This window comes from Poecilia reticulata, chromosome 2 (genome assembly GCF_904066995.2).
Source record: "Poecilia reticulata chromosome 2, P_reticulata-male-v2, whole genome shotgun sequence".
Classification (NCBI taxonomy): domain Eukaryota; kingdom Metazoa; phylum Chordata; class Actinopteri; order Cyprinodontiformes; family Poeciliidae; genus Poecilia; species Poecilia reticulata.
This window is the reverse complement of record NC_088831.1, coordinates 20414758-20426695: the sequence shown is the minus strand read 5'-3', so window position 1 is coordinate 20426695 and position 11938 is coordinate 20414758. Positions and strand designations below refer to the sequence as shown.

The following is an 11938-nucleotide window of genomic DNA, read 5'->3' as shown; positions in this document are numbered from 1 at the left end:
ATCTGTCTTTGTCTGCATAATGTGACAGTGACCCCCCAGATGAAGGTGAGTGTGTGTCAGCTCTCTGTGTGCAGGAGCAGGTGCTCAGGGTTGCTCTCAGTAATGGCACTTGTTTTGTTCGTGTGTGTGTGTGTGTGGGTGGGGGGGGGGGGGGGGCATGTGTGTGTGTTTTCCACGTTCATTAAATATTTAAAGAATCCCACTTCTACTTCTATGATCCATAAATTTACCCCCATTTGTGAAAAGACCTGTTACAATAATCAATAAATCACACAATAAGTTAAAACAAACTCAGTAATTTCTAATTTCATGATTTATTGTTTTACTTTCTATCAAAAACCGGATGATAAAAGTCTTCAGTCTGGAGTTTTGGTCTCGACTGAACCTTTTTGGAAGGATAATTTAGTTTCCTGAAACTTCATAACTCATTTTATTTGCTGTTTGTGTTGTTTTATTTATTTATTTTGGACATTTAAAATGTCTTCCGGTTCCAGTTTAAAATGTTCATTAGGTTTTAAATTTTATTGATCTTTGAGAATGTGTTCTTGCATTATTATCATTATATCACTGGCGAATTGTGTCAAAACAACAAAATTATCGTTTATCGCAATAACTTCTGGGAAGATTAATCGTCCGGAGGCATTGTTTATCTTGACAGGCCTACCAGTGAAACTGTACTTGGGTAAACTTCAGTCTGTTCAAGATGCATCTTGTCTTTTCACTTCTCTCTCTGTTCGTTAAAGTTTTGTGTGAAACGTTCTTTAAGTGAAATGTTCGGCAAAAAGTTGCTGCCGTTCAGTCAGGCTGGTTGGAGAGAATCGGTGCATTTGCAAGTCTTGCCATGGGTTCTTGATTGGACTTAGCTCTGGACTTCAGGCTTTTCCAACATGTTTTTAATACTGTAGCTCTGGCTGCACGCTTATTGTTGTGTTCAGGTTGGGAGGTAAACCTTTTACTCCGGTCGTAGCCCCGTTCAGGCTTTTCCTGCCACTTCCATCCACTCTGGAGTGTGACTGTGGGAATGGTTGCAGTTTGGTTTTAATCTGACAGGAGCGTGCTGCATTGCTGGACGTGTCTCCTAAACGACTTGTAAAACTGCAAACAACATTGCTTACTGCTTTCTGTCAACAACGGCGTCCTTCTCGTCACGTCTACATAGATTTTGTTGTTGTTGTCCTGTTGACCCCAGAATGGAGCCATACAGCAAACACACACTGTACACCTGAGGACTGTTTAGGCTAATTGGCTGAACTCTGAAGACAACGCGCTGCTCTCTTCCTCTCTCGTGATCTTTCCAATGAAACGCAGATGAAGTTCACCGAAGTGTGCAGATGTTTTGTCGCAGCGTTTAGTTGAATCTGATGCAGATTATGGGTGGAGGGTGACGCACGAGAGCTCAGGCAGATAACCCTGCACCCACTGACGACTCTCGCTGGACGCATGTACTGTCATCTCTCTGTGACGTGAATGAAAAAGAAACGTTGAGTTTGTCTGAATAGGGTGGAGCTTTGGTCAGAAAGAGGAAACATTTTTACTCACTTTGCTTCCATGTCTCCTGCCCTGTTGGATGACTGCCTCTCTTTTGTTCACGTCCTTTTTGTTTCCATGTATATTAGCTGGATTTTTGTAGTTTAGCTCTTTAGTTCTTTGCCCCTTTGGACATTGAGAGTGTACGTCTTTCATCAGCCTCCTCACTGAATTTTGATTTTGGTCACTGTGTATATGCCCCATTTCAATAGGAGGTGTCCGCAAATAGCATTTATGATCATGAGAACAAGCATAGATTCAATTTCCAGAGCTTCATCCCTGACGGACATCCATCCAAACCACTGCCGTTAATTCACAGGAACACACTCGGTGTGCTTCACAATAAAACTTAAATAAATCAGAGGTAACCTATTCGTGCTCATACAGTCCGGCAGGGGCTCTCACAACAGCTATTTTGGCCGACCTTGCTGCCCATCTAATATTTTATTAGCTTAAATGTTTTGTTGACTGCTACAACATTAGACGGTCTGGTGAAATTCAAAACCCGTCCCAAACGCCACCTCTCGTTCTCACTTGGTATGCTCTGGATGGTCAAGTGGAACATTCCTGCAGGCCGCATTTCAAACTCGCTTGGCTCAGATCTGCTTTAATCACCTCATGGCAGAGCCGCGTGGGGATAATGTTTCAGTACCAGGGAAAGACGATGAGAGAAAAAGAGCGAGAGCGCGCGCGAGCCCCCAGAGTTGTTTTACAGCCACCGGGCCAGGGGAGGTTCCACAGGGTGGGAGCAGTTGGCACGCAGAGCGCTTTTGGGGGTCTGTTTTTATCTTTATTTTATTTTGGCACAGCAGGTATGCTCGGATCAAATTTTATAGAAGCACTGTAAAAGAAATTATTGAATATAAACAGCAAAACCAACCGTTGGACTTTGTTTTGAAAAGTGATAGTCTGGCGCGGCCTCAGTGACGCGTTCAGCGTCATCTCTTCGACTGGAAAGCGTTTTGAAAGATGAATCAGTGAAGTTGATGAAGACGGTGTCCTTTAAAAGCTTCAGAGTTGGCGTCTATGAAAAGCCCAAACCACGGCGGAGATAAATCTGGCTGCTATCTTCTTCAAAGAGAGCCAGATCCCAGAGCGCCTGCTCAGCCTTGAAGCGCCATCGGCGCTGACGAGGGTTGGCAGCGCGGCTCCGCGCGGCGTTGTAAAATGTTGCGTATGCCATTGTGCCAATGTGTGCACATTTGCAGCATTAAAACAATAAAGTGTCTGGATGGAGGGACAACCGTTAAGCTTTATTTGATTATGTTCTTACCTTAGGGCCTCATTCGCTTTCCGTTTAGACCACAGTGCCACCGCTGATCCCCACAGCTGCTTGAAGAGGAGAGCAGCCAATATGGAAACCCTAATTACACTTAGAAAATTCCTGGCCGTCCTGCAGTAATGCTTCTGCTGTGTGTTACAAACTTCTGTAGATTTACACTGAAAATGTGGGAGGTTTCTGAGCTTCATAAATACTATAATGAATATTTTTAACAGTGACTCACACTTCACTGAGTGAATTGCAGGATATTTTAATCTATATGAGCAGTCAGTCCTTCTGTGATTGTTTGCCAGCATGGCAAATACGTTAAGTATTTGAGCCTGAAACACTCACTACTCAGCTTTGGCTTATGTGCAACTTGGAGCCGAGTGCGCTATCATCTAGTTAGGTGGCCTATTTCAAGAGAACACCGATTTCTCTTGAAATAGGTGTTCAAGACCAGTGAGGTCAAGAGGCCTGATTGTGGCATGGTATGTATTGGCATATAGTGTGATAATATCTTTACTGAATCATATCTGTACCTGGTCAGAATGGGACGTCCAGTCAGACTTCAGAAATTATTTTGGCGCTGTTGGTGGGATTTGTTGGAACGAAAAGATAAATTTGTGTTTAATTTCTATTCATTGTATCCTACTGTAATGCATAATTATTTTTGCACAGATTATGTTTCTATTAGTCAGCAGTTTACCCTGTACATTTCGTCAACAAGATTAATATATATCGAATATTGATGAGTATGAATGTGTTTGGTGTGTGATAAATGCTAAACTTCTTTCTTGCTCAATTCATATCTACTTACATTTAACCCTTGTGTTTACAAATGGGGTCCAGCCGACCCCACACCCATATCTCTTGTATCATTTGCCTCAGTCCTCACACGCACATGGATTAAATCAAAAAAGCGTTTAAGACCAGATGACAAAATATTATTAAAACGTCCATAAAAACTACTTTTAAAGAAAAAAGTGAATTTTGTTCAGAGATACAGTGATTCTTGCTCTGCATTATGAATACTTCACAAGTTCTGTCATCAAGCTAACTCAGAAACCGAACAGCAGGACTTCTAGGCCTCTAGGGTCTATAGAAACGTCTCTCTTGTCCATGTAGACATTGTTCCTGTCCATCTGTGCATAAAATGTAATATCATACATTATTCCTGTCCCTGCCCTCCTCCAGCACTCTGTCACGCTGCCACCGGCATGATCACTTACACCGTTCTCACTACTGTCAGCAGGTCGTTACGTTTCCTCCAGACAACCGACAATTAGCTTCCTCCTAATTAATCAGCACTTTCCAGATTCCATCTGTCACACAACTTCGTCCCATTAGCACCCTGAAGTGCTGTACACTAGTTTTATGACGATAATTTATTAGCAGTATAATTCAACTCGCTACGTTTTTACTAATAGCTTCACACGTTTCTGTGGTAACGGCGAGCCGCCCATCTCTTTAGATACCGTGTTTCTCAGTCAGTGATTCTATGGAGGAGACGGCATGGAGAGTTTGAGAAATCTTGGAGAAATTCCTTAAAGATTCAGATGATTTTGATCACCTAAAGAGATGCCATTCCGGCTTCACTTGCCTCAACAAAATGGCATTTCAGGAAAACGACATCATACCCGAGTTTCTGCTGCATCGGGACCTGATGAACTGATGAATGTCTGGTCATCAGTCTGCGATCTTAAGCTTCCTACGTCAGGACAACGATCCGAAGCGCATCGTTCTGTCCACCTCTGAGTTGTTTTAAAAAAATAAACCGAGCAAAATGTTGGTTTGGTACCGGCTCAGTCAAATTCTGGGCTGAATTTCAAACGAGATTCTGTGGCACAATCTTAAAAAGGCCATTCATGCTTGAAAACCCTCTGTTGTCACATTTGAGAAAAGCAACATGGAGGTTTATTTTTATTTTTATTTTTTTCTCGCGCAGGGAGAAAAAAAAGGACATGGAGCTCAGAGGAGGTAACAGGAGGAACCGGCTGACGGACAGCGAACCCAGAGCTTATGTACCGATGAGACGCTGGAAAATGACATTTGAGGCAGGTGAGCTAATTAGGGGGATTTAGAGCAGCTGTGGAGGGGAAGGAGCTAAACTAGACACAAAGGAAACGACAAACCAAAGGGGAAAATGAACCAACACTGATCAGAAAAATAAACTAAAACAGACCACAAGAAACTAAACCTAACGGAAAAACTGAGTATAGAAAACAAACAGAATATGGCAAGACCTTTCGAACATAATTAAACAACCTAAGGGTCATAATAACAAGCGTGTCCGACTTCAGAAAAGTTTTCTATAGTGACGTGAAGGATTTACTGAGAGTTACCATGAAGGCTTGATGGTAGTTTGTGCTGCTAACAACGGCATAAGCATGTTTTAGGCCTGGAGCACGTGTGTCAAACCCAAGGCCCGTGGGTCAAATCCGGCCCGCAATAGCTTTTTATATGGCCCTCTAGATTCTAGACTAAACACTAAGTGTGCTTAAACATTACGTTATCAATAAAATCAATGCAGTTTCTATCCGTTTGCTGCCAAATTATATCAATCAATCTATTCAGTTTCTTGAGAATTATTGTGGAAATTTATGCAAAATCAACAAACCGCAGCATTTTTTTGTACTAATAATTGGGAGTTTATTGCAGATTCTCCCCGAAAATGGTCAAAAGCTTTCTTACTTGTACTAAACAGCTGCCTCAGCCCTAACTGATGTCAGATTATAGTCCTTTATCTATATACAAAGTTGCATTTACCGTCATAAATAATAACAAATATCGCAAATATTTCCAAATTAGGGCCACAAACACTTTGATTTTTATTGCAAAAAAAAAATCACAAAACAATCATGAAAAGATGTTAAATAATATTTAATCTTAAGAATTTATTGATATTCTAACAGATTGTGATCAGTTTTTATCAATACATTGTGGAACAACCGGCCCTTTAAGAGCATTCATGATTCTTGATTTGGCCCAAAACCAAAATGAGTTTGGTTTTGGGCCAACCAAACTCATTTTGGTTGGCCCAAATTTGGTTGGTCCAAACTCAAACAAGAGTTTGAGTTTGGGCCTAGAGGGCGATTGCTATTTAACACAGGGTCGCTGTGGTTTAGACATGTTTCATATATTTCTCACGTTTTATACGCAGGTTGTCTTCTTTGTTGGACATAAAAACGTGTTTGGTGGTAATCTCTAACGTTTAAGACAGACAGTAGAAGTCTGTAAGTGAGAAAATCGTTTTTCAAAGACAGATTGTTGCGATCCTTCTTTCTGTAAAGTCTAACAATCCTCTCTGTTTGCCGCATGTTTTACCTCTTCACCGATAAATGTCTGGCGAAAAGCAGAATGGACGTGAATCGTTGCCTCCTTGCACCAAAGCAGGGCCCTTTTTTGCGCAGGCGTTCGGAGCGGCTCTCAGCCGGATCACCCGCAAGCTGCATCAGCAGAAAATAGCTCGCTACGATAATCATTTCAAAAGACATGATATGAGCCTCTGCTGACTGATGAATAGCTTTGTCTGTAATTATATCTAAATTGATTTATGTGGATCCGTTTCCAGAAGGCTTTGGCCGCGCGTTGGGTTACACCTGTTCAGCTCCGTGGAGATAAAGATAGACCACAAGGTACAGCACACATGTACAATACATGGAGAACTACATAAATAGAAAACTTGCATAGTAATAGAGCAATGCAGTTTTAAGTGTCTTTTTTGATAATATTACACCCTGCAGGCGTGAGGTGAAAAAAATTACAAATAGTGAAAAGCAGGGGAAATTTTACACTTTTTACATATTTTTTTTTAACTCACGTTTTTGCCTTTCGAGGCAAGAACTTCGCTCCTGGTCAGCATTTTAAGCTCCTGTTTGCTTCTTGTAATATTAATAAAATAATAAATCTGTTCTATTTGTATTACTGTATTATGTTTCCGGCTGTTGAAAGATTAACTATCCAGACTTGGCAAATTCCTGAATGGCATCACTTGCGGTCGCAATAAAGTTTATATTACCGCAGCCCTGGTCAGTTGCGTTTTAATGCGCTGCTGCAGAGGCCTTTCTCGGCGTCAGCGCAACCTTTGCCGACATTGAGTCACTCCCAACCCCCCCCCACATCTTCGAGAGAGCACAAATTACATCAGGGCTGGGGCTTTTCGCATTAAAGGCCAGTGGAAATCTGAGGGCACAACGGTGAGGAAGGCCGCCAGCATGCTGACGGGCGGCCATCGCATGTCCCAGATATCGTCACATCACATGGAAATTCCTCTCCGCGCACATTTCATCTCGGCTTGCCGTTATTGTCAGTATGCGCTGCAACATATGTTAACAGGTGGTGACGATACTCCTTGCTTATATCGCGTCTCGCTTGGATGCGGTCGTTGCTTTTGCTTCGTCCTCCTGTTGTGCTTCTGATTTTTGTTGAGTTGGGGTTTCTTGTGCCCTCCTTTCTTCTTATAACCTCAAAATGTTTCATTAGGATGTCACGTGATAGACTAACGCAAAGGAGTGAATAACTCCGAAGCAAAAAGGAAGAATCCTAAAAAGGGAGGTATGGATTGCTGTTCAACCCCTTTAAGTGAATTTGGTACAGTCAGTTATCTTTAGAAGTCATTATTAAAGCCCACATGTGTGTAATTCAATCTCAGTATAAATCCAGCTGTTCTAGGAGGTTTATTAGAGAACGTCAGTGATCAAACAGCATCACCGCGACAGAGGAGCACGGCAAACTTGTCCGACAGAAAGCAGATAGGAAGTTATGGAGACGTTTAAAGCGGGGCTAGCTTGTAAAACAGCATCCTGAGCTTTGAGCATCTCACAGAGCCCCGTTCAGTACAACATGCGAAAATGAACGGCATGGAGCAGCTATAAACCTACCAAGACATGGCCACGCTAATAAAACAGAAGGCCAGCGAAGGAGAGCATCGGTCAGAAAGGCAGTTTTAGCTAAGGGGAGCTGCAGAGAGCCTCCACTCAGGAAGGGATCTGAACATCTGGTGCTATGGGAAGAATGGCATGAAGAAGAAAGTTATTGTTAAAAGAAATTCTGTTTGCAGTTTGTCACAATCCTGGAAGAAAACCTGCTATTATTTTCTAAAAACTTGAGATTGGGGAGAAGGAAGAGTTACTGTTTAGGAACCTTAGCGAACAGCAGGAGATGCGATGGACTGGTTTAAATCAAAGTGGAACTGTGTCGTAGGATGGTCCTCATACATCCATTGTCTTATCCAGGGTTGGGTCGCGGGTCGGATCCTTCCCTCTTCCAGTCTCTTGGGCCTGCCAAGAAACATCATCCTCTGGGTCCTCCTCTGGATCTCCTCCCAGTAGGACGTACCCAGAACACCCCACCTTGGAGGCGTCTGAACCGCCTCATCTGGCTCCTCTTAGTGTGGAGGAGCAGTGACTCTCTGAGCCTCTCCTGGTTGACTTCCTATTGACTTCCTACGCAACACCCCATGCAGGAAACTCAATTTGGCCACTTGTGTCCATAATCTCACTCTTTTGGTCACTACCCAGAGCTCCTGACCAAGGTTGAGGGTACAAACGTACGTCAGCCAGTAACGTTGACCAGTACAACATCCCAAGATACTTTGGCTCCTCTGCTTGAAGCAGGACATTGTCCATGATCACCAGAGAGGACACTCTACCCTTGTCTGGCTTAAATCAACTGGGAATTCATATTTACAGACACCTTCCGATCTGACAGAGTCTGAGCAGTTTTCTGAAGTTTGGATACAAATTCACACCAAATGACTCGAAATGGAAGGTGTTTCTACTAGAGGTGTGCCGATCGATCGGCCACCGATCGTAATCGGCCGATTTCCGTGAAAAAGTGTATGATCGGTGATCGCCGATCACAGTCTCTTTTTGCCGATCACACAAACTGATCACCTGCATCTCATTTCTCAGCCTGCCTGTGCAGCTGGTCTCCTCTTTCCTTCACACTGCACAAACGCGCAGCAACAAATCCTAAGCGATGTGGAACTATAACGCACTGAGTGAATGGGGAAGTTTGCGTGTTGCGGCGGAAAATTGAAGCACGTCAAAATGCATCAACACAACGAAGCTAATATGTCATAAAAACAATGCCATACTTGACGGAGTTTGGCTACATCGAGGCTCACTGCAGTAAAAAAGACATATGGAGGATCAGATAGCAGGTAAAGCAGCACACAGCTACAAACACTCACCTGGATTAGCATGACGGTTAGAAAGCTAAACAAATAACCCGAAAAATTATTTAAGTCTTCGAGCTGCGATGTAAGACGCTGGTTCTGCTCTCGCTGTTGAACCGCTGCTACATGCTACAGGTAGTAATATTTCAGACGGGTCGCCGCTTCTGCTCCACCTGGTAGTGACTCTCACACCGAACCTCTGCTTAAAGCTGCAGCATCTAACCTAAAAAATAAATTTTACATACGTATTAAAACTTTCGCTGTCCTAACATGAGACAGATAATCTCTGAAAAAATAATCAATCTCCTCCCTGCTCTGCATAATTACTCCGCTCAGTCAGAAACAGCCAATCATCAGAACTAGCAGTAATCAGTTAGCCGCCATGCGATCAGGAAGTTTTCATTCAGTAACTCTGGATTGTTTATTGTAATGGATCTTGTATTTGCCTTTGAATGTTAAGTTTTATACTTGAATTTTTTTGGCAATGTTGAGAGGTTTTATTTTGACTCTTTGCATTATTTAGCCTCTTCAGAGCCTTCATATGTTATCAGTCTGTTAAAGATAGTATTACCAATAGCAGTACAATTTGCACAATGCCTGTTTTGTTTAGTTTTCTTCTTGGAAAAAGTTATTAAAAACAAGTTTTTGTCTAAATGAAGGTGAATTCATGGTTCCTTTTTCCACATAATCTAACCGGTAGTGTTTATGATAAAAAAATAAATATGTGATCGGTATCGGTGATCGGCCCTCATTAGTGATCGGTATCGGTATTGGCAGAAAAAAACCTGATCAGCACATCTCTAGTTTATATCAACCTCGAGGAACTGAATGCAAATCCACAACTTTTCTACATTAATGTGATTTTTGAACACAGATTTTCGATTTGTATGTATTTTTTTTATCCATTTATAAAACGTCCCTCCATTTACCCAAATTACCCTGCTTTGTGTTGTTTTACCACATAAAGTCCTTAACAAGTAAGACATTGAAGTCTTTTGCTGCAATGTAACGTGCCTGAGTAACGTTTTGCTGGTTACAGGACACACTTTCATTCAGTCCACATCACAAGTCAGACATTTGCAAAAACAAACTTCCCACGTGCCCCAACTGAAGCAGTGCAGGCTTATCTAAATTAAATTGATCTAATTTTAAATATCAAGCCCCTAAATTTGCGTCTTTTGGTGTTTTTTTTTTTTTTCTTCTGTGCACAGTGATGCGCATTCACACCCCGGATCCATGCTGGCCAGTCACAGAGCTCCTCTGTTGGCCTCCACCCCACTGCAGTCATTCACTCTGTTCTTCCCGCTGTTATCCTCCGACGCTGACGGTCACAACAGAGCGCCTCTAACCTTTAGGCTACCGCCGCTGCAGCCCCGAGCCTCGGTGAGCCGCAGCACAGGAATGCACAAATCAAACAAGTGTGTTAAGGAGTCAGAGAACTGGAGGCGTGCAGAAAGCCGGGCCAAAGTTCACCCTGTTTGGGCCTGAGATACATTCAGAGATACCCAGCACCTGAGATTACATCTTTTTTGAAGTAAATAAACAGAATTATGATGTTTTCCTTGGCCGTCCACATTGTTTGTGAAAAGCCAGAGAGAGTGGTCCGTTCACACTTTAGGTGATAACTACAGAGGGTCTTTGTGAAAGGCCACATGCTCAACTGGGAACGGTAGTTTGCTTTTGGAGGCTTAGATTCAACTCAACTTTGTGTGCAAAGTTGTCAGGACTTGTATCTTGTTTACAGAGCATAACCTGTTTATGACCTATCCTGTAAGAGACGGTGTGTGCGTGTGTGTGTGTCCTGTAGCTGGTGTGTTTGATTCAATATTCAGCTCTGTTTGTGCTGAATGAGGCGCAAAAACGAGAGTAACTTTGTACTTTTTGCAGAATATAAGACTGATCTGGATGGTCAATGCTCTTCCTGAAAAGTAAAGAGAGTTTGAGTTGATTTAGAGGCGACTCCAAGTCCAACATTAATTCAATCTTAGCGGCACCATGCAAAAGTATTCACAACCCTCCAACTTGTCCACATTTTCCCAGGTAACAATCATACCCTAATCACGCCTGATTTACCTCCTGACATCCCAGCAAGCTTTGCAACGCTCTGCTCATGAACCAGTCATTTGATTGGTGAGGGATGCATCCAGAAGGAAAGATGGAAGACGTGTTGGTTTTCAAACTTTTTACAATTTCAAATGCCCGGCTTTCATTCTGTCGCACTGCGTCAATACCAGGTGGAATCAACGTTTACTGTAATTTAAGCTTCAAGCTTCACCTTCGCACATCTAAACACCAGTTTGTCTTTGCTTCGTCACTCAAACTGGACGAAAGCATCTTTACGGATCTCTTTTGATCGGCCCATTCTGACTCATGAATATGACATTCTGCCTGTAAGGTAAACGTTGTCCAACCCTAAAGCATGAGGCTGCCGTCGCCGTGTTTGATCATTGGGACTGAGTGTTGTTTTTCATGTTGGTTAAACCTTTTCTATCCTGACCAGAGCGACCTTCATCCACATGACTGCTGTGTGCCCAGCATGGCTTGTGATGAACTGCAAACAGGACTTATCGCGGCTTTCTGTCAATAGTGGCCTTTTTTTCTCGTGCCAGTTCGTTCATAAAGGGAACGTTTATGGAGCATAAAGCCAGTAGTTGTCCTGTCAGCACATCCTCCAGGCCTCTTCACAGACCCCCTTATAGCTACCATGGCCCTCTTGCCTGGGTTATTTGTGGGTTCTAGATTGAACTGTGCTCTGAAAGAGAACATTTCTTGGAATATTGTTTTAAAACCTAGTACTACTCCAAACATTACTTTTTCTCTGAGCTGCGTTCCCTGGTCTTCATGATTGGAGGACTTCACAGAACATTTGGTTGTGCACTGATATTAAGTTACACACAAGTGGATTTAGTAATTTTGTGTCCTCTACAGGCTTTTAGTGACGCTCAGTTTTTTATTATTATTATTTTGAT

The 11938-nt window shown here is 42.6% G+C and overlaps 1 long non-coding RNA gene across 1 annotated transcript; it reads right to left on the bottom strand.

Moving 5' to 3' along the window:
• Positions 1-295: 295 nt before the first annotated feature.
• Positions 296-1835, bottom strand: LOC145554171 (uncharacterized). The gene is made up of 2 exons (XR_014090210.1): positions 1540-1835; positions 296-1456 (listed from the first exon to the last, which is right to left on the bottom strand). It is a non-coding gene; the product is annotated as an uncharacterized LOC145554171 (long non-coding RNA).
• Positions 1836-11938: the final 10103 nt, after the last annotated feature.